This window comes from Drosophila arizonae, chromosome 2, assembly GCF_054131065.1.
Source record: "Drosophila arizonae isolate 15081-1271.41 chromosome 2, UAZ_ARI_1.0, whole genome shotgun sequence".
In the NCBI taxonomy this organism is placed as follows: domain Eukaryota; kingdom Metazoa; phylum Arthropoda; class Insecta; order Diptera; family Drosophilidae; genus Drosophila; species Drosophila arizonae.
In genome coordinates this window covers 12,937,578-12,952,406 of record NC_142922.1, presented here as the reverse complement: position 1 = coordinate 12,952,406, position 14,829 = coordinate 12,937,578, and the positions used below count along the sequence as shown (strand labels likewise).

Below are 14,829 nucleotides of genomic sequence, written 5' to 3'. Positions count from 1 at the left end.
GCAGGCAGCTAATGGCCCAGCAATTTGGCGTCATTTAAACTGCAACGTGAAGTAAACCAAAAAATTAAACTGACAAAAACCGGCGAAACGGCAGACAGACAGACAGACGGGCAGAACGAGATGGCGATAGTGGTGAGCGAGTGAGCAAGAAGGAATTGTGGAAATGCCAGCGACTCGTGCCCGGCAGCTAACCCAAAGTACAATAAAAATAAATTTCGTTTTTTTTTTTTTTTTTTTTTTTTGATTTGAGAGAGCTTCCACTGAATCGCCCCCGATACGGATCCAAGACCAGAGCTGTGTGCTGAACCAGACGAAAGTTCAAGGTAATTGCCGTTGTCAAAGCAGCGCAACGAAAAGTGGGCGTGCTCCGTGGAAACTTGGCCAACAATTTATGGGCCACTTGAGTACAAGCAAAGGGTGTTGAGGTTGCACGCGAGCAAGCACTAGGAACTGGGTGGCAAACAGGTACTCGAAGTGGTCTGTGGGGTCGACTGCATAAAACTATTCTCGTATTTTGCATAAACGATGTGAGAATTACTTAATTGCTATTAGAACGTGTGTGTGTGTGTCGGTGTATGTATGGGAGAGGCGTTTTCCAATGGCTCCATGTGTATGTGTGTGTGTGGAGAGGTTGCGAAATTTATGGGCATTTAGGCAAAACACCCAACAGAAGCCAGAACAGACAATGAAGTTGTCTACTGCAAGTGGCATGACCGACAGCGTGGAGCAGGTGAGTCCAGGTGGCTTCACTGAACGGAAGGGTTTACTATTATTACAATAAGTGCATATACACACATCCTCGATACGTACACGCCAACGCCGCTGTCGCTGGTTCGCTATTCTATTTACATATGTACATCTACATACCGAATAATCAACATTTGACAGAAACTTAGCTGACTGACGCAGCTCCAATTCAAGCAAGCAATGGAATCTCAATGCTAGAAAAGTGAATTGGATTTTATTTCTAAATATAGCTCAAGGAAAGTGTTAAATGTATATTACTTACATCAAGGAGTTTAGTTTCTTAGGCACATATTTTTAGTAAATTTATTATACAATTGCTTCAACTCAGAAACATAATAAAATTATTAAAATCATTTTTAAAATTCTTATTTTATATATGTATTCAGAAGATCTCTATAAATCGTGGGTCTTAAGATTCTTAAATTTTAACTTTAAAATCTCGCAAGAAAACTCTTGATAAGTCTTGTATAGAAAAACCTTTAACTTTTATATTTTATAAAACCCTAGCTTCATCTCGACCTCTTCTTTAAATCATGATATTTTCTTTATTGCATATTAAACTTTTGAAGCTCCAAAGAATAATTTATTTCGACTCATTGCATGAGTATAGTTTCTGTTTCATACAAATTGTTGACTATCTAGCAATATAAACATTTTCTATATCTTTACCAAGTTTTTCATTTTTCTTTGTGAATCGGTTTTTTAGCAATGGAAAAGGAATCAGCGAATTAAAATAATTATTTAGACCCATTACTCAAAAGTTAAATATTTTATTATTTGCATTATTTTATAATCCTTAATAATCTTAGCTTAAAGTCGAGTTAATAAATATTTTATACAAATTTTAAGTTTTATGCGTTTCTAAAGAACCCTTCATATCTATTACTATTGCCAATTCTCTGGTATATATTTTCCACCTATAACAGAGGATCCAATAAGTAAATTTTTCTGAAAACAAGTTAGGGCAAAGAAACTGAAATGTTTGGCTAAATATGTTTGCAAAGCCGACAAAGTATTTCGTTTGATTTTGGCGTGTCTACAACGACGGCAACGACTTTGAAAGCAAATTTGACGGAGCAAAGGGCAGGTAGTGTGAAATGGCTATCAGCCAAGTCAACAGTCGCTCCGCCAACAACTCTGAGCCGGCCCAGTGCCCAGGCAAGAGGCAGGCAGGCACTTGGAGTATATTAAGGGCGTCATTAGTGCTGCAGGCAGCGCAAATTTGACAACAGCAGCTCAAGTGAGAATGACTACGGCAATGGGCATGGGCATTGAGGGGAGGACGGTGTGATGGGCTGACACATGCTGCAGTGCAGCGGACGTGCCGGCGACAGCGTAGGCGTCCCGGTAGTTGGCCTCTTGTTGTTTTATTTCATTTTGTTTTTTATTCTTTTTTTGCCGCTTGCTGTTTTGTTGTTGTTGTTGCTCTTGACTTTTGCTATTTAGCAGCCATTTGTATGGCAAGAGGCGGTAGCTAATGCGGAGGCAGCCAAATGCAAACGGAATTGCAGTTTAAACTTCATTTGGCACATTTTACGAGCCAGCCCGCAACGTGGGCGGTCGATTGGCGCTGCCGTCGATTAATAAAGAAGCCGAGCTGCAACTACAGTTTGGAGTGTGAATGCGAATGCGAGTACGAGTGCAAATACGTTCAATACCAATTCTTCTGACACAATTCGCTAAGGAGACTCCGCTTGGGCCATAAATCAGCAGACAGACACGGTCGAAGACTCTCGGACTCCCGGACTCCCAAGCTCTTGGCACCTATGTATGTATGAGCCAACGGGCTAGTTGCATTTTTGTGGCGCCTCTTGGCGGCACATAAATTCAATTGAAATGAGCAGAGCGCCGCCAAGTCGCCAGCTTTAACTACTTTTTGGGCCCAGCCCGAGCCAGGCCAGGCCAGGCTAGACCCAAAATGCCCAGCAAATGCGTTCGGGCGTCAATTGGCAAATTGGATTCCATGACAGCCAGGAGGAAAAGTTAATTTGCAGCAGCCATAAATAACACACAGATCAAACTGCGCCCAAATGAAGTGTGTGCACCAGGAGAAAGCTGGACGGCTTGGCCACAAGAAATGCGATCACTGCGATACAGCAGCCATTTTCATACTCGTTCGCATGGCCCAAGAAGGAGTTGCATGTGTAGCTCTAAGCAGTAGTCGTCTATCCGTCTGTCAAGGGTGACTGCAAAATTGTAATATACACTGAATACGCAAAATTGCAATATCTATGTACTCTACACATCAGGGGTAGCCCCAGAGCTGCCTATCAACGCGGAATGCCTCAAGACAATTTTAGATGCTTTTAATACAATAAACTAGCATAACCCAATCAACTGATAAACCTGCTAATAGTGTTTGATTTTTATATTAAATAATGAAATGGTTTGTAAAAAGACTTCTTTCGAAAATCAAAATTATTATATAAAAGTATAGAACAAATTCAATAATGTTTTTATTTTTATTTTTATTTTGTTTTTTAATATGCAAACATCTTTCAGAACAATGTTGTCTTATTTTGGTTTGGAATAAATTTTAAAGCTATTTAAATACAATCTTAATAAGTTTTAACGTATTTTCTTTTTTGGCAACGATTTTTGTATATATGAGTTAACTTTAAATCTTTTTTTTTTTTTTTTCAAAAATATATCACAAGAAAAATGTTCAAGAATTACCTTAAAGATTTTATTCTATAAACAATGTGTGCTGTATGCGAGCCAACATCACATTAGAGGGCTTCATAATAATCATTTAAAGGCTGCTCTCAACTGGTTTGTAAAGTTAATATTTTAAACAATTATTATCTTATCCTGTCTACTTTGCCTAATTTTTTTTTTTTATTATTATTAATTTTTAGCAATAATTTGTAAGTAGTCTTCCCTTATTTAATAATAATATATATATATTTTTTTTTTAATTTTACTATCATTTTAATGCCAGAAAATAAAACTAGTATATTCTAGTATAGTATATTTATATTTAAATTAATTAAGTACTTAATCAGCTGCAAAGACACTTAATACTTTAATGAGCTTTTCGCCATTTGATTTGGTTCTCTTTTATACCTTCACTATTAATAACAAATTTATCTACCATATAAATAGTTTAATTAATTGCTTATTTAGTAAGCTGTATGTGCTAAGATGAATGCTAAGATATTACTTTGTGCTGTTATTAATGAATTGTTGGGCTGACATCGTTACAAATTATAATTGTATATATAGTATGGTTTATGGGCATTTTAAGCAAATAGAATTTAGCAGCTCGTGTGGAAAGTTTTTAGTGGCGCGTGCATTTCCCGACATCTCATGGCAATGCACATTAATTAGAGGGCAAAATTTGAGCACGCCAAGTCGAGAGCACAGACGAATTCAATTTAATAGCTTTCGGCTTTATTTGAAAACTCATTTTCTGGAAATTAATGAGCGCCCATTTGGCGTCCATCCAGCCACGCCCCCAATGCGCACGCAAGGCGCTGCGCTGAACTGCGCGGCTTTGGTGAGTGACTGGCCAACGTTGAGCTTTTGTGGAATCAGCCTTAGTTATATATATTTATAAATTAATGACACAAGACGAATGGCAAACGATTTATATTAAAAGGCGCCTGCAAGAAATTGGGCGCCGACCTCTCCAAATTAGTTTTGGTTTAAGTATTTCTTTTATTTATCTCTTGAGTGGTTTTTCCCCTCCCCGGTTATTTTTTCTGTCTGTCCGGGCCGGGGTGGTCCGGGTCTGCAAGAGGCCAATAGAGCATAAGCCAAAGCGAACCGATGATCCCGTATGGGTGTGCAGCTCATGACTTTGACGAATACCTAATGCGCTGTTTCGCCCCGCCCCCTCGAATTAATGTAGTCCAAGGAGTGGCACTCACTGCAGCATTTCATATTTCGCTCTCTTATAAATAATAATTAAAGCAAAATTGAAATTTCCTTTACCTTGGCCCTTGAGTAATGATGATGATGATTAGCCGCTGTTAGCGGGCACTTTAGAAATGTGAATCATGCCTATAGCGTGTGAGTTGAGTCGGCCTGCAACACTTGTCCAAGTTATTTATAGCATGCAATGCAATTGATCGATTAAGCTAATCGATATTTGGTCTAAGAGCTCAGGGTTTTTTAAGGAATAAATACTTTCAATTAATGTTTACATCTTTCAAATCTCATTTGAATGTTAATGTAAGCATAATTATCATATTAGCTGATATTTTATAAAGTAATACAAGTTTAAATTTGGAATAAAAGACACCTAAAATTGTATTTTATTTCTAAACTAATTTAATGGAAAGCAGAGTTCTTCGAATAGCCTGGAAGACTTGCCCTCCCCACATGCGTCTATTGTTTCAAGCATTATAAGGAAACGTGTTGGGGAAATGTGCTAATTCTGCCAAAGTCGAAGACTTCATACATTGCAAGAACACTCTTAGTTCACATCATGAAATTGCAATATCAAGATTCCATATCGGAAATTTCATGATATCAGATATCGAACTAAACTGAGCCATATATTCAAAATAAGCTTGAAACATGAATGCATAATGAATAAGTAATTATAAGTAAAAACAGTGGCACTTTAATTGAACTTAGAGTTAAAGCTGTCAGAGCAGGAATGCCCCTCTCCTTATGCGCTCTCTAGAGGCTCGCTCTCCCTCTCTCTCTCTCTTTGCTCTCCCTATGTTCGTATTCGAACCTGCTGCATACATTTACTCAAAACAATTATCCTGCTGTTCTCATTTCATTTTAATACCTACCAAATAATATTGGACACCCTCTCTAGCCCACTTTCCCTCAATGAGAACCAACGCAGCGAGCAATCTGCCAGCACTTGGCGTTCAAGTTGCAAAGTTCAAGCTCGGTATCGTCGAGCAACCTGTGCGATCAATTAGCCAATTAACCTTTGACCCCGATTGCACACAACCTGCCCAGATGAGCTATATCAAAATCAATAAGCCTTGTGATGTGGGCGCCGCCACGCCCCCACGTAATGCAGCGAGCTCATGTTAAAAGCCATGCCGCTTTGTCGCCGGCCAAACAGTGGAGAGGCGTTTGCAAAAGGCTTGTGGGCGTGTCGCAGCTAGAATCGCAAAGCTCCAACCCCCAACATGGCCAATAAATCGAGGCAAGAGTTGTAAAGCGACGTCGCGTTGGGCAACTAATTTAAAATAATTAGTGGGTGCAGCCAACAGGCTGAACTGAAGTCGGAGTCGGAGTCGAAGTCGACGAAGTTGTGGCTGACAATCGACCAAATTATGGGGTCGCATTCCCCATAGACCAAGCAAAGAGTTACACGGCAAATGGGCAATGCACCTGGCAGTTGCAATCAGAAGTTGTAAATGCCACGGCTCAAATCACAATAGCAGCTGCCACAATGCATCGCTCATTAGCACATTTCGACTTCGGCTTCGGCTTCGGCCTGTTGCTGTTGTTTTCAATAGGTGTGAGTTTTGATTGTAGTTCCATCGATTTTGGTTTATGGCCGGTAATTCCGGCAAATGGCCTGCTTGGCTCATCAGCAGCCTGCAAATGCTGGGCAAATAAACTTAAGTTAATTAACTGCTGGCTACATTAATTTATGCAGCATGATTAATTACAGCGAAAAACGAACTGGTCCCGCTGGCCGTTGGCCATTGGCCAGCTCGCTGTCAGCCCAGCCGGCTACCGAGCGGACAGCAGGCCAGGCCAAGCCAAGCTAAGTCAAGCCAAGCGATGCCAAGCCATGCTGTGGCTGTCTCTCGTGTCTTTGGTGGTGCAATTTGCACGCATTTTGAGTGGCCGCAGCTGCTGCAACCAGTTTAGGCCCCATTGGTCATTTGCAGCGCCAGCCATTAAAATGACATAGAGCCAGAGACGGAACACGCACCTCGCGGATTCTGGGAGCTGCCAACGCGGCCAACTGTTCCACCAAGTGGCTAGACACGGCATATGCATGGCTTTGCACTCGCATTAGCCACAACCACACGACTATTAACCTAAACACATTGCCAAAACCCCGACTTGACCTGCCTCCAGAAGCTGCTCCTCCATCTGCATCTCCATCTGCAACTGAATGCGCTTGTGTTAAGATGCAGCAGCAGAGCGATTAAATTCCAATTAGCACAAAACACACACAAAATATCATTTTTAGTTATTCACTCGAATTCGTTTAATTGTCTTAAATAAACACTTGTTTTTAAGCGTACTTAATGAAATCTATATATATAAAAGAAAGTTGTGTAAAAGTGAAGACTGCTTATAACTTGATTTGGGCTGAACCAATTTTCATGGTTTTTGATTTGTTGGATTTGTCTCCGCAACGAGTTTAGTATAGGGTCTTAAAAATACTGAAAAAATTTGCCGAATACTTGAAAAACGCGGTTTTTTCCCCAAATGTTCAAATTTTTTTTATACCCAGTAGGCTTGGTAACAGTGACAGTTTTGACAATAGTGTAGAAGTAAATAAACAAATGTAGTCAGTCAGTCTACGGTCTCCTGACCTCGAGCAGACCTGACTATTCAAAAAAAAAAAAAAAAAAAAAAAAAATTTTTTTCAAATCAAAAGGAAAAATATTTCAAATCAAAAATCTGCAAAAAATCAAAAGATTAAAACCTGACTGTTCAAAAAATAAATAAAAAATTAAAAATTCGAAATTAAAAAAAAAAGGTAATTATTAAAAAGTGTATTTTTGGCTTTTTATATTTTCGGACTTTTAAACTTTATAAATATTTCAAATCAAAAATCTGCAAAAATTAAAAAAAAAATCAAAAGATTAAAACCTAACAATCAAAAATAAATAAAAAATTCAAAATTCAAAATTCGAAATTAAAAAAAAGTTAATTATTAAAAATTGTATTTTTGGACTTTTACAAAAGCTAAATATCTCGAAAGTTCAGGGATTTGTTTGTCTCAAACATAAATTTGTGTAAATTATTTATATTTATATTTCTCGATTGTTTTATATGGTTTTGTGCGAGGGCAGTATTACTATTAATAAAAATGCCGCGTCCTAGAAGATCTAATCTTTCCCGGCGGACCCATAATGCAATTAGGCAACGGAATAGCGCGAGTCAATTATCTGACGAAGAGCGAGAAATCGCCCGAGAAAGGCTCCGCGTTAGTACCCAGGGAAGAAGGGCCTTAATTCGTGCTTCTCAAAGAGAGGCAGCCCGTGAAATGGCAATAAGAAATGGTTCAAGGATTGATTTGAATCGAGCAGCGTTTCGATATGATTGCACCATTGATTACAGCTTGAATCGTTTAGTTTGCATTGGTCCAATGGACGTTGTTTGCTAGCATTGTGGCGCATTGAAGTTTGCTGGTGAAACGCCCGGTTTGTGCTGCCTTAGTGGTAAAGTGACATTGCCATTAGCGGTCACCATAGCCATTGCGTTCCCTGCTTTATGGCGAAACACTAGAATCACGACATTTTCTAGCGAACACTCAAAAATACAATGCCTGTTTCCAAATGACATAATTTGGGGCGGAAAATATTGGAGACGGATATTTAAGGTAATTTACGTTAAAAATTTTATTTTCTATGACTGCCAAAAAAAAAATTTTGAATAATGTAGTTTGTTAGATTTCTGTAAATAGTGTTTGTAAATATAACTATAATAACTATGGCTTTGAATTTAAAGATTCAAGGCCAGATTTGCCATCGCATTGGATCATTGCAACCTATTGAAGATGCACAGCAAAAATTCTTGCAAATATACTTCAGGGGCAATATGGAAGAACAACTTGACCGGCGTCAAGAAATGAACACAGCTATGAAAAGAGCAATTCTCCATGATTTGCATGCTTAGAAATTTAAACCAACCAAAACTGTGCAATGGAACGCGTTTGGTGATAAGAAAACTGATGAGCAATGTGATTCACGCGTTGATACTCAAAGGAAAATTTAAAGATGAGGAAGTTCTTATTCCTAGGATTCCGATGAGCTCAACAGATATGCCCTTTGAATTTAAACGAATTCAATTCCCGCTTCGTCTTGCCTTCGCCATGACGATCAACAAGTCACAGGGCCAATCTTTGACTATTTGTGGCCTCAATCTAGAAAATGCGTGTTTTTCTCATGGTCAATTGTACGTGGCATGCTCACGTGTTGGCAAACGATCCGCATTATTTGTTCTTGCACCCGACCAAAAAACGAAGAATGTCGTTTACAACAAGGTGCTTGAATGAAAATCCGATTAATAAATTTATCAGTGTATCCCAGCCTGAACAACATAGCTTTCAACAATTTTTTACCTAGAAATAATATAGAGGGCAATGCAACGTTTGCCGGGCCAGCTAGTTCTTTATAAATGTTTAAAATTGCTAATTTCATAGTTAAGTTTAGCCAAGGCAATGCCAACTTCTTAGAAAACTGTTTGTCTACTAAAATAAAGAAATAAATTAATCGAAATAATTACCAAAAAATAAATTTTTAATAATGATATACATTTAATTATTACTGTTACTTAATTTAATGTTTTCGATTTATATATCGATATTTTATATGCTTATATTTATTTTTTTAATGCTCGATTAAGTTGAAGTTTTCATTTAAAAATATACATTTTATATAGTTGGATTAGAATTATAATAAACTTTATGTTATTTTTATATATAATATTATTTTAGATATAGATGAAATATTATTTATTTTAAATATTATATTAAATGTAATGTAAAGTATAGTAAATATATATTGAATAGTTTATTATATAATTTCATTGAAAATGAGAGTTGAAAAGAATATTTATTTTATTTCAGGGTAAGTAAGTGGCAGAAGGAGGCATGAGCAATCTCATAATACAAAGATGTACATACAGGTATACATATTACATACCTACATGTATGTATGTTCATGAACAGCATCGATATATCATATCAATCCGTAGTCCGCAGTCTATAGATCGTAATTTGTAATTCGTTACCACAAAAGCTAAAAACTGTAGAGCACACGATGCTATGTTAGAAATTTAGTTAGATATTTAAAATGTAATATCTGGTTTCCTGTGATAAATACATAAATTGCTAATAATTGGACTTTGCGTACGTGCCTCCCCCACTTCCTCAAAGACTTGCAGAAAAAACGTACTTCAAACAGAAGAGGCTAATGCTCCAAGAAATACACACATCTAAATATCTTAATCGAGATCGACAATTTTCATTCCCTCACAACAAGTTATTCAACAATTAATTGCCAAAAATAAAGCACAAAATGCGAATCAAGCAGAGCGCGTGCTATATGCATGATTGTGTGTGTGTATTATACGTCACGTATGTATGTATAAAAGAAGCATCTACTGATAGGAATTTCAGCTCTGCACGGAGTTCAGTGTATTTCCAAATGAGTTAAATGAGTTGGGTTTTCTTAAGTCAATATAAATCAAAAATGATTCTTGTCCGATAAACATAAATCTAAAAATTCATTTCCCTTTTTAGCTTAATAAAAATATAATATTAATAAAAAAATTAAATAATGTTTATAGAGTTGATAAAAAATTAAATAATTTATATAAAATTCAGAGTGCCTAAAAACTAGTATATTGGTTAAAGACTTTACAAAAAAACCAAAGAATATTGTTTAGAATTATATTTTAACAATAAAGTATTTAAGAAGTCCATTTAGGGAATTTATAATTAAAGATTGCTATTTTAATATTTCTTCAAAAATTAAAAAATTAATAAATACAAAAAATGATGATAAAATCAATGCAAGAAATCAAATTATTTCCGTGATTTTGTATAACTAAAACAAAACAAACAAACTCAATAAAATGTAAATAAATATATGACTTTCTGTTCACCCTTCGTCTCAGCTATAAAATGATATAAAATTGAAACCTCTTTAAGCTCAGCTTTGCAGTTGAATATAATAAACGTAATATAACTATATAAATAATCATATATATCAGTTAATTTAAGCGCCTTAAAAATATTTATTTACTCTAAAGTCCCTATCAAAATATAGATATAAACTTACAGATCATTGGGTCTATATGCATTATATAACTGAAATCTTCTGCTGTCACATTTGGCCTGTCCCGTACGATCAGGATAGGCTCTAAAATGAGATCACAGTCAGCTCCATGATGTGTCTTTTATCTGGTCAGCAAAATACGCGAAAAGCAATCACATCGCTTGGCCAGCTCAGACCCTTTTAACTGCTTGCAAATTTATGTCTCAGCTTAAGAAAACACTAAATGAGTGCCATGCATTTTTTTTATCGCACGCAGCAGCAAGAGCAGCATCGTCCAGGGTCCAACAACTAATTAGACATGTTAAAGAACTTGTTCAAGTTGTTGTTGTTGTTGTTGCTGTTGCTGTTGCTGTTGCTGTTGTTGTTGGCTTTGTGGAACTGTGAACTGCGCTGGGCATTAAAATGGTAACACCCGACCCGCAAAAGCCAGCAAGCAGCGAACACATTTAAAAATGCTCAACTTAATTAATTGCGCAACGAATGCATGCCAACGAAACAGCCCGGGAATAGGACACGTCGGACGAGCGAGCTCCAAAGCCAATGACTTGATTTTTGCAGCACGATAGGAGGCCAAGGGAGCTGTGGCTGTACCTGTGTCTGTGTATGTGTCTGTGACTGCGTGCGTTTCGCTTTCATTAAACAAATCCAAATCCAAACACATTTGCCGCTGATGCGATGACACTGATTAGCATTATCCCAGCCAGCGAGCTGGAGCTGCTGCACAGGACGTGAACTTCATTGCGGGACGGCGACAAAAGGTCTGGCCAGGCTCACAACCTGCTTGGCACACATATAGCCTTGATATACACACAAAAAATAAACAAAAATAAAAACAAAAACAAACCGTTTACGTTCGGATAATTGGCGAAAGTTAACAATTGAAATTTGAAATTAACAGCCGCTTAACGAGTTGGCATCATTCGCTCCTGGGACTGTAGGAGAGCTGTGGGCACAACTTCATTAGGACCGGCACGCCCACTGCCCAGAGCAGAGCTGAAAGAAGAACAATCAACGAGCTATGATTAATTGATCGCAGTCGAAAACATTCGACGGCACAATCAAATTAAGCCAGCATATAAATGTGAGCCAATTATTAAAACTTAATTTTGATGAAGACACCAGACGATTCCCAATTTCACAGCCTCCTCAGCGGCACCAAACTAATGAGCCACATGCACTTGGCTGCCAAAACGAATGTTGTTGTTGTTGTTGTAGTAGCTGTTACGGTTGCTGTTGCTGTTGCTGTTGCTGTTGCTGTTGTAGCTGCCTGTGAGCCGTACAACTAATCAAGCTGTTCGGGCTGCCAACTTTGATGCATTTCCCAAATTGATGCCCCAGATTGATGGGCATGCGGCGCTGGACACTGACTCGGACTATGCGTCTCTCTGACATATGCAAAACATTTTGTTCGACGCACTCTGAACAAGCCAAGCAAACAAATGAGCTGCAAATGCAGACAAATGACTAACAAGCGGCCAAAGCAGTTGGAAGTAGACGAAGCAAATCTGAGCTGCAAATAAATACTATTCTTTTATGAATATTTTTTAATGAAAAAAGAAACACTTAAACTTATATTTATTTTAATAATTTAGCTTATCGTCCACTAGCCTAATATTCGCTTTTGATATAGAATGGAATGGTAGAATGGTATCAGTATCAGTATAGTCTTTAGTAATTTGATTAGCTTCATTTGTTATTTTCAATTTGTGATATTTTGCATTACTTGTTCAAACCAAAGCAGTATAGTAATAATATTATAGTCTACCCCATAGTTTAATTAGACAAATTTTATTATACATAGTCGTGAGTTCCTCCTTTTTAACGGACATCAATTTCTCTTGTGCATAGCTGCTACAAGTATGAACTTTCTTTAGAAATAAATAAAATTTTGAAATATTAAAAAAAAAAATTTTTTTAAGGCTAACCCAAAGGGTAATCTATTTATATTATTCTGTCAGTTTCTAGTATAAGTGGTAACAAAATGCTTTTCCAAACACAAATGCCCAATTGCTCAATAGTTTGGGTAGCGCAAGACGAAAATAAAATAAAGATATTCAAACATATTTCAATTTTGTTGTTAGCCGAACTCGCATTGAACTGCGCTAAATTAACCGCAGGCATTCATTTTGGGTTTCGTGTTCGAATCGGAGGAGTTGGAGTTGGAGTCGAGGCTCTATAGCGGAGGCATTTTGATGAGTATTGATGAGTTTTAATAAATTGCTGATGAGTTTTCGAGCGCGCTTGGTTTCCCAAGCACAACGTGTACATGCAGCAGCCGTATAGAACCAGACACAGACACAGATACAAATACAAATACAGACACAGACATAGATACAGATAGAGATACAGATACAGCTGCTCAGTTCTCCTTCTACTTGTTTTGGATATCTGTAACGACTGTGGGCACATAACAAGCCTCAACGCCTTACAACATTTGAGTGATGCGTTTTTGAAAGTGGCGTCGAATTTCTCAACCGTGAAGCGCCATGCAGAGCAGCGGTAATTGAGACGCTGATGCTGATGCTGATGCCGATGCCGATGCCGATGCTGATGCCAAAGCTGTTATCCCAGCCTCAGCAGAGTGCGCTGCTTGGAGCGTGGTGCGTTGTGCGTGGTGCTTGGTGCGTGGTGCAGCCATGTAGCCGTTTAATTGCCGCCATTATTAAACTCATTTATCGTGTTTTAATTTTAACGTTGAGCTTCACCAAGAGCAGCAGCAGCAGCAGCAGCTACAGCAACAGCATCAGGTGTCTGACGTCGACGGGGCCTCAGTTTGGTTTCCAGGGGCTTCGCTTAGTTCTCCGCTCATGCAGATGCTTTGGTATAATTAGCGTGGCCGACGGCAGCGCCGACTGCAGCTGCCATGATTTGGCGCTGATGCAGCAATTTACAAGAAAATTATGTTGTTTGCTTAATTAATAAAAGTAGTTTTTAATAGAAAGCCATTAGGCAAGCAGCCAACCACTCAGCCAGGCAGCCAGTCAGCCAACGAAAGACTTAGGCAACAAACTTGCTGCTTGATTAATGAAAATGCGAGACAATCTTTGCCAGAAATCGCACTTCAATTATAAGCAAACTCGGCAAATGTGTCGACTTTTGCTCACCTGTACGAATTCAGCTCTCTCTGACTCTGCCCAGTAGCTGCCTCTGCAGCAGCTCCTTTTGTTCTGCATGCGAGTTGGCTGCCTTATTTATGTGCGGCCTGTGCAGCAAATGGCTGCAGTTCCCATGACAGCACTGGCTGGACTGCACATCGCGCGCCTACGCGTACCTCGGGGCCAATTGACTGCCAACTCATCATTTGGCAATGGTCTTTTGGCATTTCTGTGGTGTTGGCAAGCTAGCTAGCTAGCCTTTCTGGCTAACTACAAAAGTCGTAATTAATGGTCGTATGTCACACTTTCGAGTTCATCGGTGTCAGGCAAACTGGAATTGCGTTCGTCTGGTTTTCACTGTAAGCGGATGACGTCCGCCAAACTGTCGCATAAAATAATATAATTAACATAATCATAATCAACCGAGTATAAACGTTAAATTGAGGCTAATTACTTTATAACCGACACTCAACTGCGAAACATCGTCCATGGCGATGACGACGACGTCGAATTACACAAAAAACATGCTCACTTGTGGCAAACCCGTTTCAATTATGGGGAATCGAGTGATCTAGCGAGTGCTCAACTTGGCTACAACCTCAGCCCCGGCACCGGCCACGGCCCCAGCCCCAGGCCCAGTCCCCAAGTCACTGTCCAGCAGCGTAACTTCGGCCTCCACTAGCCGCTAACCGGATGGGCCAGAAGTGTGCGACAGTTTCACATACGAAAGAGATTTGATTTCATTTTCGTCCAAATGGAGCTATGACCACGTTTTTAATGTCCGATTGTATAAACTGCAACTGTGTGATTATAATCCATTACAAAAACACACGGCACGGAGTGCATACACTGCCATAAATGGGGTATACATACGTTTCAAATTGCTCAAATAAGTGTACAGGCATACTCACAGCTCTCAACTGGTTTGCATAGCTAATGATTATGATCACACTGCATTTATAAATTAAATTCATGGATATTTAAATTTAATAACAAGCTATAATGATTAAAATATAAATACTCTAAAAACTTTATTAGCATCT

General features: G+C 38.4%; 2 long non-coding RNA genes across 6 annotated transcripts; one reads left to right on the top strand and one right to left on the bottom strand.

The window, feature by feature from the left end:
* Nucleotides 1-6,474: 6,474 nt before the first annotated feature.
* LOC149270321 (uncharacterized) lies at nt 6,475-8,952 on the top strand. Of its 3 annotated transcripts, XR_016270741.1 has the most exons (3): nt 6,910-7,384; nt 7,701-8,230; nt 8,359-8,952. It is a non-coding gene; the product is annotated as an uncharacterized LOC149270321 (long non-coding RNA). The 3 variants fall into 3 exon arrangements; XR_016270739.1 differs by having other exon boundaries at nt 6,475-7,384; nt 7,701-8,952; XR_016270740.1 differs by having other exon boundaries at nt 6,475-7,384; nt 7,555-8,952.
* Nucleotides 8,953-10,565: 1,613 nt separating this feature from the next.
* Nucleotides 10,566-14,590, bottom strand: LOC149270320 (uncharacterized). Of its 3 annotated transcripts, none has more exons than XR_016270737.1 (4): nt 14,241-14,590; nt 13,796-14,168; nt 11,536-12,214; nt 10,566-11,468 (listed from the first exon to the last, which is right to left on the bottom strand). It is a non-coding gene; the product is annotated as an uncharacterized LOC149270320 (long non-coding RNA). The 3 variants fall into 3 exon arrangements; XR_016270736.1 differs by having other exon boundaries at nt 11,536-12,201; XR_016270738.1 differs by having other exon boundaries at nt 11,536-12,196.
* Between the last annotated feature and the right edge of the window lie 239 nt (nt 14,591-14,829).